At 38.3% G+C, this 23,875-nt stretch overlaps 1 pseudogene; it reads right to left on the minus strand.

Moving 5' to 3' along the window:
• LOC146588772 (uncharacterized) overlaps nt 1–12,913 on the minus strand; it is a 54,895-nt pseudogene extending 41,982 nt beyond the window's left edge.
• Between the last annotated feature and the right edge of the window lie 10,962 nt (nt 12,914–23,875).

Genomic DNA, 23,875 nt, shown 5'->3' on the forward strand with positions numbered 1-23,875 from the left:
TCTTTTTTCTTTTCTTTTTTCTTTTCTCTTCTGATAACATTTTGCTTTACTAAATCCTTAACAAGTGTGATTATGTAAATAAATCCTTTACCGAATCTCTTACAAATTGCCATCCCTTTCTTATGTCATCAGTAACCTCTCTTTCTCCCTTCAGAAAATTTGAGTATGAGATAGAGGACTATAATAATCTTTGTCAACTATTCTTGCAATCAGAGAGCTTAAGGTAGACAAGGAGGCTAACTTCTGGGTTGGCCTGCCATGTCATGGGCCCCATCTAGAAGTTCAGATAGCTTGTGACATGTATGAAATTGAATCTGTTAATTTAAATTATCTTTAGAGAGAATCCTCCTGAGTGACAGCACTTCCCATTTGCTCAAGACAAGGTGTAAAATAGAAAATTGCTACTTGGGTTACTTTATAACTTTAACTAATGGAAAAGATATTAAATTGCTAACCAACAACACCTCACTGGCATGAAAACTGTGAATTCAAAGGTGAACAGGGGAATAACATTTGCAATTTTTTCATATAGTACTCTAAAATGAAATCTGCTGTAAGAAAACACTTGGATTAAATTTACTATCACTAAGCAATCTTCATAGCCTTGAAAAAAGAAAACAATACTCTCCCTACTCCCCATTTCTTAAGCAATAGTCTCTTATTAGTGGAATATTATTGACTTAGAATATAGTAGAGAAAAAGGTCTACCAAATTAAATATAGTTAAGACAAGTCAAAGAAGTTGTTGTCAAGAAACCTAATCACATAAAAATCTTTTAAAAATAAATTAGAATCAGGAAGCCTGTCAAAATGTCAAGTAGGGCAAATTGAAAATGTAGGTGTAGCTGATCAGAATGATTAGGATATTGAAAAACTGCAGAGAAGGTAGCAGAAATGCCCATTTAAGAACTGCTATTAATAAAGGAATAAATCTAATGTCTGTTATACAGATACAATAATAAAGGTAAATAAGATAACTTTTGTAGGAAAGCCCACAAACTACTCTGAGACCAAAGCAAAATAAATCACTTGAGATTCCTCTGTTGTATGAAGATGGGGTCTCTCCTACAACGCTAAGTTACCCCAAGTCACAAATTTTGGACTTGAAGCAGAAATGGAGAGAGAGGGCAGGAAAACAATCTGCATAGCAAGTGTATGAAGGCAAATAATTTGCAGGAGGAAAAAGTTCATAGGGAAGAGTAGGAAACTTATATTCTTGTTGCTTCTTCAGGACTAGATGTAGTTCACCTCGTTGTAAACTTAGTTTTAAATAAATAATCAATTTAACTGCACAAATCCGTACTTTTCTACAGTTTCTAAACCAGTCTCCCACTAGTTAATTRAAATATTCTTTAAATATCTGCTTTCTGTGAATAGGAGAAAGTTTATTCTAATGAGTTTTGAGGAAAAAAWTTTCAGTTCAAATTCATAAGTAGTCTGTACTTGAGAAAAAATATTTGAAAATATGTAGAGCTTTGTATTTTATACTTAGAGTTCTTAAATGGGCTTACAAGCAGTAATTACATACTTTTCCTTCAGCCTGAGAAACCCCATTTTCTGTTACCTCTAATTAGAAATAAAATCCTGGTCCCCATATTTACTTCCTGGGCTGCAAATAGATAGGGCTGCCTCTTCCTTAAAGGGCTTTATTGAATAGCGTCTCAATTTCAGATAGCACCTCAATTTCAGAAGCTGCAGAGAAGAGAAATGGCATAGTCTCAAAAAAGCTACCTAAGTCCCAAAGACAGCAAAAATATTTGACCCCATCACTGGACTTGTGTGCTAAAAATAAGCAAGATGGCTTGACACAAGGCATAATGAATTAAAAGCTGTTGCACTTTTTAGATGACAAAGACTAATTTCCCCTGCTGGCCATTAAAATAAACAAAAAGGATTGTTTTAATGTTTGACAAAAAAATGATCCACAGGCAATAGAAAACAAAAGGCAGCTACGAGGGGCATCAGCTGCCAAAAAGAATCTGTACAAGACAGATGAATGGGATTTCACTGGACACCAGACTGTATATTCAAATGATATTTAATCTCTTCACCCCCACAGTAAGGAGATTTTTATGTTTTTGAAAGCAATAGGATGTTAYATTTTACATAATATTCAGGATGGTAGACAAATAAAAGGCGTTCAGCCTGTAATAAAGGTTTAGTTGTAATCCTTTAAGAAGTTCCTCCTTGTCAGAGTTAATGCTCAATTATTCACTTTACTGCTTCCAAGTAAACATTAACGCATCATGAAACTGAAGTATTGGTTGGAAACCTATATAAGTAAGGTAAAACTGCAGCTTTTATGGAGAAAGGGTTATTTGTCAATCGAATGAATGATGCCACTGCACACTTGCAGGCCATAAAAAAAAAAAAAAAAAAAAAGTATTCCAGTGTCAATTGGGCCATTTCTCACATATTGTTACTGCCTGGCTCACAGTCTCAGAGGTCTTACAATAGAGAGGAGGGCTGTGAGATAAACTCAGCTTCTTTTGTTAAGGCTGAATATGAACAGGGGGTTTTAAATTCTTATTTAGTTAGAGGTGCTTCTTAATAAATTTGACTGTAAAATTTGAAGTGAAATTTATCCCATTCATTTGCTAGGAACTTACTGTTTGAAAAACAACTCTGGAACAGAAAAGGATTTCCATACCCTGAAAATAATTTTCACATTCTACATCAGGATTAATCTAAAGTGGTATAAATTCCTTTTTGAAGAAGGAGATAAAATTCCTATTCCAGCTACTACTGAACTACTTGGACAGTTGCCAGTATAAAAGATAAGAGCTCAAATTCCTAAGGCATTAGTTTTTTGATGATGAAAAATCTTTCTTAGTCTCTTGTCTTTACTGGTAACTGGAGAGGAAAATAACATCTTGTCAAAAAAAAATCCTAATGAGACGTATCTGACTTTCTTATGATTGTCTTCAAACTTCCCTCTCTGGTCTGTTATGTGTGGTCCATATACAATTAGACTTTATCAAGACTCACTCAAACACCATTTCCTGACTAGAAAATCAGTTCTACACTTACTGAAAATCCAGACTAAGGTTTTGGAAAAATCCATTAAGATTCTACCAAAACACAGCTGATGTGTTTTGAAAACAGTTTTCTTCCAATTCTGATCAGATTCTACCTGATCAGAATTGGAAGAATCATTATCAGGCTACTTGATACTTCCACCGAATTAGAGGTCAGACAGTTCAGTTCTGACCAAAGTATTGGAAATTTTGAAACACTGTCAGAAGGCAATTAGGATGAAGAAAAATTCAGAAACAGGAGGAATAAATAACGTTGGTGCATCTCAAGTCGATACACAGACAGGTTGCCTTCCTTTTGGAGAGGCTTTGAAAGAAACTATTGCTTGTCCATTATGCAAATATGAGCTCACTGTTTAAATTTCCTATGGCCATCTTCAACAAACAGTGAATAAAATCTGATAATTATATTTTTCTTATATGCACCACACTCCAAGAGCAGGAGTTATTTTCAAAGGTTAATCATTTACATAACCTCTCTTTCTTCATCTTTTATATTCACATAAACTCAATCTCTGTAAAGACCACAAAGAATAAAGTTTCTTTTTTTACTATTAGAAGTATTCCATTGAAGAATACAAGGGCTCCATTCCACAAAACAGGTACAAAAAATCCTCCTGATGACTGTTGAACATGCACAAAATATATCCAAAATGATGCAGGTAGAAACAGTAGTCCAGTCTGCATGTAGCCTAATAACACAAAAGGTATTGTAATTATCCATTTTTTTTAATTATCAAGTAGTGTAGCTGGGATCAGCTACTGTGAACACATCCACTTGTGTATGTACTTTTTCTGACATTGTTAGGAAGCTAGTGACATGAAAGCTGCTATTTGGCAATCTCAAATTCAGCACTGATTTAAGTAAAATGAATATTATAATTTTATTTCCACAAATGAAGGTTTGATGATTCACAGATTTTCACTCAAGACTCTACTTAGTCTTATGAATTAATGTTCTTGTGAAGGTTCTGTTTCTCAGTGCTTATATATAGGCCATAGAAGTTGACCTATAGAGCTTGTTCTCAAAAGAACAAACAAGGAAATTGTACACACCTTCAGATTCAGAGAAGGTAGAAAGAAATATGAAGAAACATTAAACTACTGACAGGCTTTTTTTACTTCAGTTCCCAGAGGCTTATAAGATAGAACCTGTCAGTGGCTTAAGAGGGCAGAAATCTTTGCCTTTTAATTCCAGCAGATGGATAGTCAAAGTTTCTCTTACATCATCCTGTATCTTTTTCACAATATTTGGGAGGAGTCAAAAGAATAGCTGGTCRGGACTTGTTTTTCTGATTCACTATGGTTCCTGTGCTCTTTAATATTTTTTTACAATCACTTTTTAAAGTCGAATCAATTTAAAACTATCTTCTTTGCCTTACAAGTACATTCACAAAATTAGCTCAGAGGTTCTGAAAGTGAACCACAGACTAGAATTTTAAAGGCAGAGTAGAGCATTTAGACACTTTCATTGGAGGGCATTGGGAGTTAGGTACCAATTGTACCTCTGAAAGTCTTTTCTGAAATCATTAGAGAGACTCTACATCATGCAATCTACCCGTTTTTTTCTGATCATATAGATCACTTTTCTTCCAAGTCATTGAATTTAAAACTGGGAAGTACTTGGAAGATGGGATATATATTTATATATAAAAACTGTGCCCTCTTTTTCAATCTCCAGTTGGATTTTGAAATGGTTTAATCATTCTAATAAGTACAGTAAAATGCAAATAAGTCCATTGATATTTTATAAATTCTTCCTGAAGTATCTCCTAATTATTGTGAGGTGAATGCAAATAGAACAACTTTCAATTTTATAAGTCATTTAGCATAATTTACATATCCATTTAAGAATGTACATTTCTCTCAAAGTAATCAAATCAAACTATGGAATCAGAGAAATTATGGTCAGAAGAGACCCAGGGAAATCTCTCATCCAGCCTCCCCGCAACTACATGAGACATGGCTTTGTCTAACCAGATCTAGAAAACTTCTGAAGACAGAGGCTCCTCCATCCTCTTTCAGTGACCTGTTCCAGTGCCGCACTACTTTCATGGAGAAGAGGTTCTTACTAATGTTCAGTTTGAACCTCCTAAGCACTTTGTCTGACTCCACCAACAAGAATTTGGCTCCATTAACATTTTAATACTCCTTCAGGTAGTAAGAGATAGATTTTTCTTTGCCAGATAAAACAAGTACAGTTTCCTCAGCTTCTGCTTATATTCCCAAAGGTTTTGACCATCTTTGTTGCCCTCTGCTGGTCCCTGTCCAGTTTCTCAATATTTTTCTTCAAATAAAGGACAAAAAGCTGTCCAGGTTGTCCTAGGTGGTGCCTCACTACCATTGAACAGAATGAAGATAAATTCTTAGTCTGCTATTCACATTTCTCTTAATGTTATTCCCAGCTGTGATTACCCCAGTTATGATGAAAGCATATTGCTGGATCAAACTTCACCTTAACACTCAAGTATTTTTCTGCCTGGCTGCTGCTCAGTTGCCTTTTTTCTACCCCACATACAGAACTTCACATTTTTTCTCTTGAACTTCATGGATTTTCTTTTGGCCTAATCCCCAAGTGTCACAAGGTCTCTCTGCTCTGAAGCTCTGCCATTGTGTCAAGCACTTTCCCTAATTTAGTGTCATTACGAAATTTGTTGAGGAGCGGTTGTGTCTTTGCCAGAGTACTGATGAGGATGTTGAGTAATAAGGATCCCTGATTTGTTCCATTTATCATCAATCATTAACTGGACATTGAGTGTACAGTTAACTTCTGGGCATTTTCTGCCATTCATTATTTGTCTTTACAATCTTTACATATTTTGGCCTAGGGAACTCCCCAAATATGTTCCCTCTGTTTTTCCTCCTATTAAATTAAGATGGATATAATCTATCATGTCTGAAAGAAAAATGTTGGGTATTATCCAGATTTCTGAAAGGAAATACTTCTTTCTTCTGAATAAATACTTCCATTTTCTAGTTATGAGCATGAATGTCAGCAAGTAATACTTCTCTTAGCCTTGTTTTTCGCTTTCTAAGGAAACTAATTAGGTACAAATTATGCAGAAAATCCAGGACAATATGACCTTGTAGCTTTCCTATTACCACCATATATTTTGCTTACTAGGACTGGCACTGAATACAAAGGTTTGAGAACTTCTGAATTTTGGTTAAGGCCAATAAAGTGTATTGAATATATAAAATGTTAAGCTTTATAATTTGCAGAAACCKAATATACTGAGCTTTCTTTCATTAATTCAACCTGATTTTTTAGAGAAACCTCTGATGAGTGAAAAGTCTATGGAATAATTGACTCTAACTACAACTGGTGACCTTTTTGATCATTTAACTGTGGGTTACATGGATTATGAGATAGTGGTAAGTGATAATATAGTATTAAAAAGCTCATTTCGTATCCTGAGTAGATGTATAGAGAAGACCTCAAAAAGTAAACAGAGCRCATGCTCTTGGAGAGGATTTAATAAGCAGTCTAGGCCAATATCAGTTCATTTTCCTCAGGTAGATAGAGCACAGACTATACGGAGGCTTGCCAGGAGACAGTTACAGAAACTATCAAAAATGAAACATAATAATTTTGATCTTCAGACATAAAAAACCCTCATCATTTAGTGTCTCCTGGCCAAAGCTGACTTCAGAAGAACAATGAATTCAACCTATAATGGCATTTGCAAGGAATAGGGAAACCCTTACTATCAAGACAGCTCCTGGGGCCAGAGGACTAAATGTGAAGGGCTCTCCGAACTTTAGTTAGTATGGTGAAAGCTTATAAAGACTTTATTAAGAGGCCGGTTGCCCAGGGAAGTAAAAAAAAAATATGCTTGTGAAAAGCTTTCTATGCTGCTGGATTCTTGAAGTATTCCTACCCCTAAATCTGCAAGTCAGAAGATTACTAGAATAATTTACAAATTATGAACTTTTAAATAATTAAATGAAATATAAAAAGATCTATTTAATGTGTCTTCTGTTTAAAATTTAATAATTCAAACTTTTCTTCTTAAAAATTAGTGAAAGAAATTTCTTTGAGTAAATGGAAGGTCCAACACTCACATAAGCACCTGAGGTGAGGTAATAAGGCTTTAAGGACCTATATTGTAATACCATATCAGTGTGTCTACACAAGTAAATCCTTAGTGCATTAATGCTGCATTAGTGTCATGCCATTGGCAGGCACAACCAGACACTGCCTGTTGCAATCTTGTCTCAGAGAAATGTGTGTAAGAGGTGTTCAAAGGAAGTCTGCCATTTTCCTTGTAAGAAATAGGGGGATAGTAGTCTAATTGACTTTATATGAACAAAGCTGTGACCACAAGTCGGGCAAGAGAGGCTTGGATACCAGTGGAGAGAGACACTCAAGTTTCATAAGRGCTTCAACAGGATAGATTTAATAAAGGACATACATTTCAAGCTCAATGAGGAGTCACAGGAACTGTGTGGATGGGTCCCTGATGGGAGGCTGCCGGAGGCACAGACCAGACACATGGGTTGGACGCCCAGGCGGGACTCAACTCGTTATTCCTAAGGGCCCCTTAAATCTACTAGARATATTTTTATCTCAGCTMTGCTAACCTTGAGAAAMTACTGTCTAGGAAGCAGCCAGGCACTGTGACAAAACAGAATGTGCATGCTTGGCCCTGATGGGAATTTGGTCAGTGTGTAGTGTCACATGCTGTGCCTGCTACCACATATTCTGCCAGTCACTAACTCTTTGCCAGATTTTCCACAGGTATTCTCACTACAAAGGCACAATCAGAAGATGCYGTTATTTTTTGCTTAAGTTTTGCTTCTTCCTTATATGAAAATGGCACAATGTGCACCACAAGTGGTGATATCTATTAGAAGAATGCACAGTATATACAGAGCAGATGGGCAATCATAATATGGAATATAGCTGAAGAACACATGTGGGCTCTTAGGTAACTGATGCATACTGATACACTTGATACTATCTGAGGAACCAAACGCCAAAAGGTGTTAAGAGAAATGCTGAATAAAAACAAGGTAACAGTCAGAAAAGAAGAGCGAATCTAGTTCCTCAAAGTCATAAAAACCGACTAGRGAGCATGAAGGGTATGGTTAGGAGAAAGACAAAGCCTGCAGGTCTAACTAGAAAGGGGCAGAAAGGGGGCTTACGCTGGAAAGGGTGAGCTGCATCGAGATTCTTCCCTGACAAACTCCTTTCTCTGCACCATGCTGAGTGGGTTCAGCAAAGAGTCCACCTGTATCTAGGGTTAGGATTAGGAGAAAAAGCCTACCCAAAGGTAGAGTGGGGCTGAAAGGCGAATGCCACATGAAGGAGYAGGCTGTACCAAGACGATTCTCCCTGACAATTTCTTCCCCTAAGCTATGGATGCAGATTTTGGGCTAAGGTTCAGCCTACCCTGTGGTTAGTGTTAGAAGAGAGAAACAGCCTAGAGCTCCAGGTGGGGTGGGGCTGCAAAGCTGCTGTCAAAAGAAGGGATAGACTGCACCAAGAATTTTCCCAACAACTTCTTCTGGGACATGAATTAGGCTTGTAAATTAAGCCCACCCAAGGGTTAGACAAAAGACAAAGCCTTGAGCTCCACATAGAGTGGGGCTGCAAAGAAAGCCGAAGGAAAGTGGAGTTCCAATAATGGCTGTTGGATCACTTTAGCAATTTGCCAGCAGGACTTAAAGGCATTTTTTGGACACATAAATGCACTTTCTGGATCTTAGATCTTTGTAGAACTAAGCAGCTCTTCAAGTGTTATCCTAGCAATGGCTGAAAACACTGGCCTGCTCTGAAGAGGTACAGACAAACAAGACAGCCATTCAGACATCTTGAAGCATACTGAAATGCTCACCTAGAGAAGCAGCAGCCTCAGTTGTCCTTCTCCTCATTCCTCACTAACAGCTAAGAAGTAGAACAGCAAAGGGAGAGTCACACAGTGCATTCAGCTAAGCTTAAACAAGGAATAGGGAGGAATCTAGGAGGGGATGACCAAGTGATTTGTGAGTTTCCCTGAAGTCCCCATGATAGATGGACAGTTTATGGTTATCAGGGTTGGGCAGGCCTTGTGTCCTGCATATCGATCCCACTTGCTTGAAAATTAAGTGTGCTATAAATCCACTGCTTTCCTTCCCTCTGCGTGCTCAGCAAAGGCACATATTGAAGAAAGTAAGAGAGCCAAAGTGAGGAAGACAGGAGGTGCTAGGAGACAGAAGTATCTGAATTGAAAGACTTGCTCGGAGATCACTTTGAGCAGCCTACTCATCCTCCCCTCTAAACATTTTAAATATATTAATGCAGTAATTAACAGCGGGAAAAGAGTGGAATGTTTTCAAAACACCTAAGACAAACCGTTCACATTACAGAAGAGTCAGGGTAAGAAAAGATGCCATACCATGCATTAAATGGCCTTTATGTTGCTGCTTGCTGTTCACTTATGCTGTAATTCTTTATTTTTCTTCCTCTCTCCAGCCTCTAACCTATTTAATAAGTGCCTTTCAAACCAATATTTATTTCATACCAAAGCCTTTACAGATGCCAGTTGCAGTATCCCTTTACAAACAGTTCCAGTTAGAAGAAATTTTATTTCAATGCAGGGAACTGCAGTTTTTTTGTTTTGTTTTTTTCTGAAGAATAAAGGTTGATAAGATAGGCAATATGTTTGCAAAAGAACTTTTGAGCTGTCTGTGGTGTATTATTATCTTGCTGTGGACATGCATTTGTATTTACCATTGAGCTCTTCCAATCAAATAGCCAAATGAGAGATTTCAAGGTAATTAAATGTATACCCAGGAAAAAAAACTACATTAAGGGGCTAAGGGATAAGATTTTTTAAGCTGAATAAGTAAAATGATTAATCTTTGGGTCTGCATGTAAGCAGAAATTCTGGAGCAGCAAAAAAAAAAAAAAAAAAAAAAAAAGTCCTGCTGTTTGTAAGCAACCCATTGGCAAGGTGCTGCACACAATTATCCACTCAGCAAAATTAACTGATTACAAATTAATAAAAAGTAATCTGCTCACAAAAAAAGCTGCAAATATTAGAAGTGTTTTGGGTGTAAACAGACTTCTAATCTGCAGCTAATGGAAGTGAAATCTCATCAACTGGCCCTTGCTGTCCATCTGCAAGTCTAACCCTGACTCTCTCAGGATATTCCAAAGGAGTAGCTTGTAGAAGCACTCCTTACCCTGCCTTAGAACCTAATGTGCTGGATTGGCATAGGTCTGTTATTTGAATAAAGCAGCTGGTTAAAGATCCTTCTCAGGATCCTATCTGGCACTGCAGCGTCATGCTTCTGCAGGGAGACAGATCTGTCAAAGAAGCAATGTTGGGACATTAAATATGGTCCAGGGAAAGTAACTTCTCACAGCCTGGCTAAATCTTTTACAAGGAATAATCCCAGCTCTATTCTTAATTTCATCCTAGCTTTAACTTCACCTACTGAATCTCCCTTCTATGATCTAATTTAACTAGATATCTCAATCAATCATATTTAATACATAAAGCCATTTAGACCAAATCAAGTGGTCTCTCATTCCTTCTTTTAAAGACTTCCATGGAAAATTTTTAGAAGATATACAAGGATTTTTTTCTTAACACTTGCTAGCACTTAACTTCCAGGAAATACTCATTTTGACATTTAAAATAAATTTTTTTGATTTTCATAATTCTTTAAAATGTTGGTTTTACTCAGAGTAATAAATGAATAAGAGGTTAAAAAAAAAAAAAAGCTAGGATTTCATTTCCAATTTGAACATCTTCTTCATGGCAAAAGGAATTCTCAGGAGCAGAGGGGAAGGTAGGAAAGTCACTTTGGCCAGCAAATTGAAATAATTGTCATTCATACATTGAATAAGCATGATAAACAGCATAAGGGAAAAACGGAAATTTCTTGGCACTGTAGTATTGTAATTTTGTGAGAAAATAAAGACACTGACAAACTTAATATTGAAGAATATCAAGAAGTTCAGCTGCCTCAGTGCCCCACTCACAGAGTAACTTTTTCAATATCTTATAGATGAACTTGAAAAGTACAAAGAAGTGGCTATGCCCTCCAAAATACTCTAGTATTAATGAGTAAAATCTTGGGATGAGGCTTTAGAGTTCTCCAAAGCTGGGCTGGAGGAAGGTTTTTCTTGGTATTTAAATCATCCTATTTTTAACAAGTATTTTCAAGCTCCTATTTCTATTTTATTCAAATGGCTCTTCCTATCAGTCAGTATCAGTGGCTAATCAAAAGCTTTTCTAATGCAGTAAGAGCTGAGTTATTCTAGGATAATATTTGGAGAGAACATCAAAGTGAAAATGCAGTTATTTTCATTTCTAAGGCACTAGAGACTGGCAGATATTCATGGGTTTTATTTATTAATTTATTTTGACAGCACTTAATATATTCATTGGTCTGTTGTGTAAAAATCCTCCAGACCCCTGTACTTTTAAAAGATGTTTCTTCTTATTGATTTCCTGCAGTCAACTATAAGACAAATTCTGTGATTCCTAGTAATATACACACTGAGGAAACTTAGCCAATAAAAGTGTTTACTATGTTGTAGCATGAGGAATGAGAGTAAAAGGATCTCAAATCAATTGTAAGTGTACTCCCAACACAATAGCCATGGTAAATTCAGAGATGAAATGAAAGATTAATTCATGGAGATGGCAGTTTAGAAGCAGCATGTTATTGTCGTATTGTTATCCTTGAGAAAATATTTTTTCTTTGTGCTTTTGCACAGGCTTGCATTTGCACTGGCCTTCTGCATGGCAAATGGAATCCGTCTTCTTCTACCTACCTATTTGCCAGAGGTTTTATCTCATGCAAGATTAATACTGGTAATAACAATAATAATAACAATAATAATAATCTCCTACATTTATATTACCCTTTTCATACAGAAAGTTCCCAAGGTACATTTCACTAACAGTGTTGAATGRTTTAGAAAATTAATATATCTTTCTACACAGAATGATATAATAATTTAGGTTGGAAGGGACTTTTGGTAGACATTCAGCCCAAATTCCTGCTCAAAACAGATCAAACAAAACAACTTGCTCAAGCCTGCTGCAGTCAATTCTTAAATATCTCCAAGGGTAGTGAATTCCTTAGTATCTCTGGGAAACCTATTCCAATATAACAACTCTCAAGGTTAAAAACGAGTAGGGGAGGAGGGAGTAAAATTAAAGGGCCTGGCCCTTAGGTGGTCTCTCTGCAATATGCCTGAGCTGGCTCCTGGCAAGCAACACACCTCCCGAGACATTGTGTGGGGCTGACAGGTTGCTGCCTCTGCCCCCTGCAGGAGAAGGTCTCCTTTAACTATCATTTGCCTTTTCCCCCTTGGGCAGACATTAACTTTAGGCTCCGCAGGTCCTGATGAATCCCTGATAAGTCTTGTTTGCTCTCACTAGTGCCTAGGGCCATACACCTACTCCAGCTGGCAGATTTGAAGACGGATCAGGAACCTTCCTCTGGTTAGCAGAAGTCACAAGTTACCAGCCTTCTCCACCCTGATGGCCACCCTCCACTGCCATGTGACCATGGCCTCCAGCTTGTCCCTCTTCTGTGCCTTGTGAGGCTCTGCCTCTCCCCTGCAGACTTTCCACAACAACCCTGCCACTCTCCTCTTCTTTCTCCCTCAYGAAGCATACCTGGCTCGCCTCTCCCTGCAGTGCCTCCCTCATGAACCCAGGGTCCAGGCTTGCCTCCTGCAGAAGAAGCCCCAGGCCTGGGCAGCACCAGCCTTCCGTGCAGCTCCAGGGCCCAGACTGCCACTGGGCCCCAGCCATCAGCAGCACCTGGGACACTGTGGCCCCACAGAGCCACCACATGGCAAATGGCCACCACCACATGGCACAGCACAGCACAGCACAGCTCCTCCCCCATCCCACAACCCTGCCCCATGGCTCCCACCTCCCACCCTGCATGGCCCTGTCTCAGGATAGTCTGGGCCTGCCACCTTGACTCTCGCTCCCCTGCCATGTCTATGGAGTCCTGCCACCMTCACATCACCTAGGAGGATGTGCCTAGTTTCTTCATGGCAGCAGCCTTGACCCTGGCAGCCCTCTTCTGTTCTAGTGTGGTATCAGAAATGCAGCCCTGAGGCACTTGTGCATGTTGCAGGTGAAAGGAAGCCATTGTGTGCAGCTGGTCGCTGGGCTGCCACGTGGGTGGGTACTACCTCCACGCAGCCCCTCATTTGAATGGGATGAAACACATCCCGTGTCAACGGCCTGATTCTTCCAGTCAGGTTCACACAAGGGTCTGCCTCCAACAGCAAAYATTCTCGGGTGATAATTAAAGCTCTGCACACGCCCAGGAGGTCACACAGCTGCTSGTGTGATCTCCACAGGATATTAGCAGCATAATAAGCTACAGCCTCTATCAGCCTTGTCTTGTGGTGTTTGTAACCTCATGGAGTTGTCATGTGCACCCAGTAGGCTCAGTCAGCCCCAACTGCCCCACACCTTTTCTGTGACTCTGCAGAGCGCCACTAGCGCGCAAGGAGCAGGGAAGCAGAGGCCAGCTGTGATAGCTCGAGCAGGTTAGGACCTCATACCGCATTGGCAGGGGGAGTGGGCAGTAGCATAGGGTATGGAGATGTACTCCTGAGCCTCGTTTACCCCTACTCACTTCTATTTCCATTAGTTCCTGTTAGTTTCTTTCTCCAGTCAATCAGGAACATGTTAGGTAGCTGAAATGAACTTCCAGACAGTAGAAATCAGGGATTGGAATGAAAATGGGGCCAACTCCCAACATGTGAATGCAGAAGGATAGCAAGAGGACTGCACCGTAGCCTTGATCTCCATCTGTGTGTCACAAGGGAAGAAGGAAGAGCCCAWGAACTGAGGGGCAAAAATGCATCCACAGAGGTAACAGTGAATGCATCTTTCCCTCATGTTTGTCAGAAAGAGGGTAAAAGTAGCTGCTCCTCCATAGCCCTCCTCTATTCCTTCCTTTTGTCATTACATAAAGGTGGAAGCAGAGGACAATAGACAGGACAGCAGGTGTGAGTGCAACAAGAAAACACCCTCCCTCATTCATGCCTTTGTAGATAGAAGAAAAGCATGAGCAGGGACAGAATAAAGAAGGGAGTAAAGACTCAGATGAGCATTCTCGCTGGTGGAGGCAGTTTCTGGCAGATGGACTATGTGGCCGGGAGTATTGTGCTGATACAGGGAGGAGCTCAGGAAGCAGAATAGTAGGGGAGCACTTACCACTTTGCACCTGGCATACACGGGCAGTGGGGAGCTACAAGGGAGCATTATGAACCAAAAGAAGGGCTGCTCATGACAGCTATGCTGTCATCAATGAAGAATTTGAGCTGGAGAGTCACACAGAGTGAATTATATCCTATTAATCCTCCACACACTGCAGCCCACATCAAGACATCCTTGCACAAGAAGGTTACACAGTCTGAGCTAAAAGATGCTGTAGCCTGGCATCAAATACTTTTTTACAGTTCAGTCAGGAGGAGAGTCAAGACACAAACCTTAGTCTGATGCAGAGCTTGATTCTCTGAATGCTTGAGAGAACTGTCAGCAGCACTCTGGCCTCAATATTTCCTTAGTGCTGCGGAGGTTTGGGGCTTTTTATACAAACGGGGCAGTATGATTCATCCTGTCTATAACTTGGAGGTGGCTCTTTTTTTATTGTTAGAATTACTAAGCTAGCAAGAGCAGTAGTGTGATGAGTTAGCAAAATAAGCCAAGAAAGATAGACCTCTCCAACAATCTTAGAATGTACTTTTCTTGAAATGGCTCAGCAGACCTCCAGGAGTGTTAGTCTGCATCATAGAATGTGTAGAGCTGATAAATAGCTAGAGGTAAAACCATAATTAAAAATTCAAAGTTAAAGGTTACAGATATTCAGCCTTTGAATTCCTGCTGTTTGAGGAGATTACTGGCATAATATATAATATTTCAGAGGTATTTCTGATGTGGAAGATTAGTAGAGGTACTCATTTTCTTTCTTTCAAACTATTTGACTGCACAAAAAGAGCAATTCTGTTTCTTTGGGTGATATTGTAGCTGCCACTGTCAGGAATACTAGAATCAACAGCAGCAGTAGCCAGTCCCTCGTTTCTTAATCAGAAACATATTTCATTTTTTTGATATTTAATCATTTTTTCCCTGCTCATCATGGCTCTGAGCTTGATTTGACAGTTCTTTTAAGCCTTCCCACTTCCTGGGAGAAGCATAGGGTGGGAGTGTATTCAAAAACTGTATTTCGTTTCATTTCATTTTCATTTTTTGTCCAGCACTCAATGACAAAACTGGTTAGAAAGAGATGTATGTGAAACTTTGAGAYAACCTTCAGATAAGTCATTATTGGTGGCAACCTGTTTACTAGCACTGCTATGATGAATGCAATAACTCACTTTATTTTAAACCACCTCAACTAAAGAGATTCCTGTACTATTCATGTTTTAGCCCAGGGGATAGAAAGAACTGCATTGTTAGAGAAATAGGGTCTGATTTGTCAGTTATCCTTCAGATACCCTGAGGATAACTAGCAACATAATGGCAATCTTCTGTTTCCTTGGGAGTCTCAACATTTCAGTGTATTCTGAATTGAACATTCAAAATGAAGATGGATGGACAGTCATTTTACTGTCCCATGGACATTTCTGAGGTTTTAGAATTTCATGATGGCTATGTAGAGTGATCACTAAGCAATGAACTTATGTTTTCCTGCATCACTTGCTTGAAAAAAATATGATGTTTCTGGATCAAGTGTAGGCAAACAACTGTTTTCAAATCAGCCAGGATCTAGGGATTTTATGCTAATTTTGTGATGGCTATGGGAGAACAGATAACACTTGATCCAAGTGCACTTTAATGTGGCTCTAGGAATGTTAAAACCTGGATTCACTATACCATTACTTATGGCCTAAATTTCATGGGGAAAAAAAAGACTTAATTGAGAGAACTGTGCTGCAGAATTGCTGGTGGTGATTATATCACTTAGTTTAGCTCAAATTTTAGCTCCATTTTGCATGGTCTTGAAACAAGGATTTGATCCTGATTTCCACACAAACAAGTTGAATATTTTACTTTCAAACACATTTGTTATTTTGAAACACAATTTTTTCAATCCCCTCTGTTACAGTTGTCTCATTTTGTATAAATATTAATTAACTGAGTCCAAGAGAGTATGAAAAGGAAGGTACAAATTGCCTATATATCCTAGTGGTTATAATACCAGGAATTATAGAGAGTCATAGTTCAAGCCTGTGTTTCCAACCAGTTCTCATTTAGATTACTATTTCTGCTCCCTATAGTGTAAAAATTTAATGGTACACTCTTAGATTAAAAAGCAGGCATTTTTTAAAAATAGCATCCTTATCTACATTGCTAATCGTGGTTTGGATTAGTAACACATAACAAGTTCTTAACATCTGATTTTCTCTCTTATTATTATTCTTTATACTGCGAAAATGTCTGTGAGAAGGAAAATGGTCTTGTAAAGCTGCAATGAGATGTCCATTCAATCCCTGTATTTGCCAAGACACTACCTAAGTCATTTATGCTCAAGTTCTAGCCCTCTAAAGTAGAATCTTAGCTCATTTATGCTATGTACCTATTCATAGGTACATCATGATGGAATATAGTAAAATGAGGAAACCATGGAAACAATCCYAGGTTAGCTATCAGGAAACACCCAAATGTGTGTGAAATCTTGTTTCTCTAGGAGGCTGAGCATCATGAGACATAAATCATAACCTCCCTTAATAGCACTAGGTCTCTACAACCATTCTTTCGTAAGAGAGGGTTCTTTGTATCCTTTGTAAAACAACTTATCCTTTGCATAATAAATGCTCAGCCAAGGAAGTGGGAGATTGCATTCAGTTCTCTTYTGAAAGATCTGAAGCCTACAAAAGCATCATTTTCATGTACCCATTCCTCAAGAAGGTCCAGGTGAGCAATAAGCAGGTGAAGAAAGGATGCAATTACAGGAATCTACCAAACCCTCTTAGCTCTGAATGCTACTCGCAGAATGCCAGCAGCCTGAGCTGTTCACCCACTTTCAAACTTCCAGCTAAGGTATTCTGTATCTCACTCCAGAGTTTTATTCTCTTTCTGACCAAGAAAACCCAGGTTTTTTCTGAGCTGAGATTAGTTCTCCAGATGACAACCTCTCACATCCTACAGCTGAGCCTTCTTCCTGTAGCTAAATCAAATTAAAAGTAATATTGAGTTATAGAAAAAGAGCTAAGAGCACTACTGCATGCAGTTAGCCCTCTACTGCAGCATCTATCCCAACCCTATCACACTCCCTGCTGCTAGAATCAGAATACTTCATTTGCTCTGCACTGCTATAAGTCTGTTATAAGTTTGTTGATCATTCTAGCAGGGATTTCCAAATTGCAGGCATCATTAGAAAAACTTAATTTGCRTGGAATTCTAATGACAATAGAAACCCCCTCCTTACACCCGACAATATATCATAAAATTAATAAGTAAGGGGCTACCCTTCTCAGAGTTGCTTATATTAGGTCAGGTTTTTTTATATCTGCAGCAACAGATTTCTAGGTTTACAGGGCTTTCAATTTAGACAGTTTCTCATGATTTTATGTTTTCTGGCTTAGGTAGCTGGTAAGTAGAGAAATGAGATTCCAGTTCCAGATTTGGTTGCTTAAATGTCAGCAATTTTATTGGATTTAAGATCTTAATTTCTCTGTGCCTCTAGTCACCCTAAATAAAAATTAAGATATAATAATAAAATATAATTATTATAAAATGCTATTTTTCTGACCTTACAAGATGTTAGGTACCCACCTATTGCAGAGGTCTCAGTATACAGAAATTGGGACCCTTCTGTAAGGAAATCCAAGCACAGATTTTTATCCTGCTAAAATAATGTTCTCTGCTCCAGAGTAGCACTTGTCCAAGGAAAAAGATGCAGGATATGATGAAGAAAGAGAGGTGCAGAGAAAGAGAAAGATATTTTTAAAGTCACAGAGCAAATCATACTTTGGTTTCCTGCATCACAGACTTGAAGGTCAAATACAGGCTATCATATTACATGTATCAGGATACATGTATCCTGACAACTTATGAAATGGAAGATGGTGAGGAAGGTGCTATTTTTCCACCATGCATGCAACTGTAAATGTATTCTGTACTATGCAGTGCTAACTAGGAGACTGCAACACAACTTCGCAAGCACCATCAAGACTGGCATCTTCCTGTGAAATGCTTTATCTAGATATCCAAACAGAAACATCATTTCTTTCCTTTATTTACTTCTAGAGATCGATATTTAGAATTTTTCCACCCAGTAAAATGAAGTAAAAGAGTTTTTAGGAGCTGTGTACCCCATGTCATTTCTCATGGACTATATTAGTATCACAGTGTGTGTGTGAACTGCAAACACTGTAAGACTTTTTTGTTGTTTATTTTTAAAATATAAAATAGCTATATTGGTGGGATTTTTGTGACATGGAAATATTTTAAATTGGTCTGAAGTCTGTAAAAATGTGTTTATACAACACATACATCTCCAGTTAAATTTGCTCTTTTCACTGAAATCGTTAGTTTTAATCCCTCCAATTCATTGCTGGTTTCCTTCCAGGACTGCATTCTTCCATTATACAATGGTGATAACAATGCTTGATATTTATAGAGCACTTTATATTCTTAAATCTCTGTGTAAGCATTCATTATTTCATCACTATAGATTTAAAATAATTCAGTTCTATTATAGARGAATGAAATGGAAGGGATTAAAGCACTCAGAACTGGTACTGACTGAAAACATGTCAGTAAAAGAGAGTAAAAATCAGGAACCTCTGACTTCTGGGATTGTAGTACCTACTAATTCATAGCATTTATCAAAACAATTACTAAAATTATTGAAGGAAAAAACCCTACACAACAAGCAATTTACAAAGGCCTACTATATGTCATAGATAACACTATATCATTATTATAACGAGTTTAACATATAAATGGACTTGGAAGGTCTGTGGAGTTTATTTTGGATAAAGGTGAAAATACAAGTTGTATTCTGAAAGATGCTCATTCAAATACTTATTTTGGTCACATTTCTGAGAAATAATTCCATCACTTTTGCTAGGACTAGGGACTTTTCTCAAGTAAATCAATTTATTTTATTTGTATTCCCCCTTCCATTTTTTCCAGTTTCAACTGAAATATATATACATATAAATTCTTTAGAATCAGACCATTAGACTAATTTTTATCTGTTCTCTACCCAAAGTTGTAGTAAATATCTGATGCATGCAAAATAGGAAAATATAAAATATAYTGAGCTAGTTTTGAATTGTTTTCCAAGAAAGATATACTTCCCATTTGTCCTGTGGAGGTCATTTCCAATAACAGATTTTCATGAAATAAAATCAATTTGTTGACATTTCATTGTCCTCGAGTAGTGAGTTGAATCTGAGCATTACAAAACACTCAGAGAATTAACCAATAAATCCAGAAAGTTAAATGCTATCCTCTTCTCCTTGTTTTCCTCATTAGAAGACAATGAGACACTAGAAGTTGGCTAACCCTCTGAAAGTCAAAAATTTTTAGGAAAGATACCAACAATTACAAGTAACCAAGTTACCATGTCTTAATAAATTACTTTTTTCAGAGTTGAGCCTTCCTAATTAATTCCGTACACAGTCCTACACTTCTGCAATTGCAAAGTAATTTACCTCACATTTGCAATAGGCTGGATGTGGATGGGTAAAATAGTCTAGCTGATCAGTGATGAATCCTGCAGAGCAGTAGCCTGATGTTTTATGATCATCTATGATGTAAGGCCCTGAGTACCCCCTCTCCGTTCCTGGGGATTTGCCTGCCAGGCCTCACGGCCAACCTAGAGACAGTGCAGCTGGGGGCTGTCACTCTTCTTTCTGGTGATCTCATTCTCAGAGAGCTCTGCTGGGAGCCTTCAGCAAGGCCTGAGCCATGGGAGCTGATTTTAAGCTGTAGCTCTTACCCTTGGCTTGTGCCTGATCTCCTGTCACAGCCATGCCTGTAGCTGGCCATGGACCTGCTGTTCTGAACCCTGCCTGCCTCACAGACAGTCTTCCCAGCTTGACCTTGAGAAGGCTAAGTCTCATTGCTATGGACCTCCAGGCCTGTCTGCTTGCCTCACTCAGCAGTGGTGGGATGGGCCCTGATGGTGGGGGCCACAGCCTCAGCTAGCCATATTATTGTGCTCAGCAATTGGCTTTCCATCCCACAGGGAACAGCCAGCCCCTGCTGTTTCCTGACACTCGCAGGTGAAGGAGATATCACTTTAATTACTGGTAGCACCAGGATTTGTGTGTATATGGGGAAAGTTATGTCTTTAAGGTCCTTTTATTCCAATCAGAAGACTGTTCCAGAACCTCTCTCTTCTAATGTTCAAAAATCTTGTATTTCTGAGCTATTTTTTTTCATTGGCATTTTATATCTATTTAATCTCGCATTGTACTGTCCTTTATCTTAAATAGTTCCCCTTCTCCAGTGTTTACCCCACTGTATTTATAGACAGCAATCCAAATTTGCCCTGAACAAGCCTCTGTTTCTCATCCAAATAACCCTTACTCTCTAGCTTCCTTCATCTTTCTTGAATATGATGATCAGAACAGTACACAGTGTTCAATTTTACTAAGCTTAGTTCTATAAGACCTACTGACCAGGGATAGTCTCCTTTCTGTTTCTACAGTGAATAGTGCAATAGAGCTCTAAACTTGTGGATACAATATTTTATCATGTTTAGAAACATGTTGGATAGTAAATTGTGATTCAGAAGAAGCTCCAGCTTACTGAACTCTATATTAGTGGTCAGCAATGAAATACAAACATTTCCAATGTTGCAATAGAGAAATAATTCTTTTATTCAAAGTCTCAATTCAGTTACCCACACAAAGACTTCTAGAGGCATTTCAGGTACCTTAAGACATCTGCAACATTCATACCAATAACACATGGTACCTATGACAGATGTGTGCTTTTCCAGAACAACAGCTGAAGCCCAAGCAGGGTACCCCGTGGTACCTAATGACTTTAGAAACCTACATACGGGCAACTAAAAGGAGCCACAAGGTGCCCATTGAAGTCATGCATGCTAGACTGCTTTCATTGAATGACTTCATTTCAATATCATCAATTTGTTTCAGTTATTTGCTTTTTGGTGCCAATGTGGACAGAAGGGAAGCTGGACCATGTAGTCAGCAGCTCTGTTTATTATTTCAGTTTTGCAAACATACTTAGTAAAAAGGGATTTGGTACTGTTCATTGAGTCACTTGTAAGAAAACTTTTGATCACTACATGTTTATGACCAATACCTTTTAGTGTTCTCCATACTTTTTCATGGTGTGCAGCTGTTAACCTAAGTTACCTGATTCTGTTTCAGTTTCTTTGTTRAATGATTGAATTAACAAAATAACAAATAATGAATAATCATATTTACTGCTGAATGTGGAATTAATGCTACTTTCCGTATATCAAAGTGAGCGAATACCCATTTGATGAATATTCCTAATCATCATAGCAAACAAGATGTGAATGTAGCTGAATTCAACAGCATTTTGAAATGGAAAAGAGGCTTGAATAGATGGTGTGGGGTTTTCAGAGAACTTTGCCTCCCACTCTGAATATGTACTGCATTCCTTGAAAAGTTTCAGATGCTCTTCTGTAGAATTTGCAGAGGAAACCCTGCAAAGGCAAGGCATATTATTAGCGTTAGCTGCAATTTTTAAGTCAGCACTGCATTCACAACATTAACAGAAACATCTGTCTCTCTCTCCCATATTATCACATATCACAATCCCTTAGGTGTTTTAACTTTAAAGACAATTCTAAGTAAAATGAGCAACACAACAGCAGGGAAGCTGGACAACTTCAAAAGTAAAGCCTCAGTTTTATGCGTTAAAGGCCTCTGTGGAGTTCCAGCTTACAGACCTAGATCAGATGTTAGTCGCAGCTTGGTTTCTGATGGAGTGCAGTGCACTATGCAAGATGGTTGCTATGTTATTTCACATGCATCTGGGACTAACTGAAATTAGCTAACTACCCTGGAGAAATTTGCCAGTACAGAAAACAGCCATCTCCATGCCTCTGCCCTTGACTTCTGTTTTGGAAGTCTCTGACATGGCTTGTCACTACAATAAAGGCCCTTGGAGAACTCTGTGCACTGCTAGTGCCCACAGATGTGACTGAATGTTTGATATTGAAAACCCATGACATAGAGGCAAGCTGAAGGTCGGGAAGGTTTTTATTAGACAGTAACTGATTGATCCTCTCAGTAGAAACTAGTATCTGCATCACATGTCTACATGATATCTACCTTAAACAAGTACCATGATTAAAAGTAATAACAGAAAAGAGGAACTCCATATAAATGTCAGGAATCTCTTTCTTCTACGCATTCCTTCAATGTGTTGCTGTTCTAAGGTTGCTCTCCCTATCAGTACTTCTAAATGGAGACTTGCTGAAGGTTGGTTTATAGTGATGGCTTCAAGATGAAGAAGTCAGAAAGGAAGGACCTCTATCCAGGGTCAGTGAGCTTGAGCTCATTACTTTCACACTGGTTCCTCACCACAGAAGCAGGTGCTTGGCTTTTCTGCTTAGATTCCTATTAAAAGCTCTAGTTAGTTACCAGGACCAGGAGCTTTGAGGCAAAGGCAGTATTAGCCTCATAAACATATTGGATCACAGCAAAGATCCATTTAACCTGTACCTTGTCTGTGAGAGTGGATCCTGGTTAGAAGAATGTAAGAAAGTACTAGTGATCATTCAGTATATTTTCTCAATTTCATCAAGTTTAGTTTGAGGCGTTTCTTCTAAACCTATGCTTAAATTTGTCTAATACTTTTTGAACTCATTTAAAATGTTGACCTCATCTTGTGGTAGTCACTCTCACAATGTCATTATACACTGTGTGAAAAAGCATTCCCTGGGTTTTTCCCAACATTGTCAAAGCTTCTTGATCTAAAAGGAAGAGCAACAGAGAATTTGCTCCTCAGCAATTCTCCATATCATGTGTGATGTTATAAAGCTTTATTATATCCACTCTCAACAGTTTCCTTTGCAAGCTGAAGTTTCCTAGTGTAAATACTCTTTCTATATTTGGAGTGGAACAATGATCTGCTGCTGACTATCTCTCCCCTACCCTTTGCCTCTGAACATGGGTGGACCATTTGAAATAGAAAACATCTAATTTCCCTAGAGCTTTTGCATTTCCTTCTGTAATGTTTCTTTTCTTTTGCATGAGAAATAATATTTACTTTTTAGTTCACTTCTTTAAAGATGTAAATTCCAATAAGTAATTTATTTCTTTTGTCAGTCCACAATAACTGTCTTTGTATTTCATGTGGAAACTCACAACTCTTTATGATGGGGAAAAGGACAAATATATCTAAGTCAGAAAAGTCAAAGATTTCCAAGCAGTGAGTCTTACGGCTGAGACAAAAGTCCATGACAAATCATGGCTTTTATCTCAGGTGTCTATCTAGAGGTTAGTTTTTAATGTCGCTCTCTACATAAATAAATAAAACTCTTGGATTGCCCACTAGTTCTCTTCCTCTGTGCCTCAAAAACACTAAAAGAAAATAAAAAAGACCAGAGCATAAGTCTTTCCGCCAGTGGCAGCAGCTCAGATCTGGCTCTGACCTTCTCATCTTCTTTTCTAAATAGTAGAAGGATCTCTGAGGCATAGAAATACATTAAAAAAAAAAGAAAAAAAAAAGAAAGAAAAATAAAAGAAAAATAAATATCAAAATGGAGGCAAAATGAGACCTATATGTTTGTGCATGGATACATGTTTGACAGAGAAAGTGTGCAGTATAGCATGCAAGAGCTTGATCCCTAAATGAGAAGTAGTAGCTTCCTTGTTACTTCTGAAGGAAAAGCCTAATG

This window comes from Rhea americana, unplaced genomic scaffold (genome assembly GCF_003343005.1).
Source record: "Rhea americana isolate MKP2758 unplaced genomic scaffold, rheAme1 scaffold_5, whole genome shotgun sequence".
NCBI lineage: Eukaryota > Metazoa > Chordata > Aves > Rheiformes > Rheidae > Rhea > Rhea americana.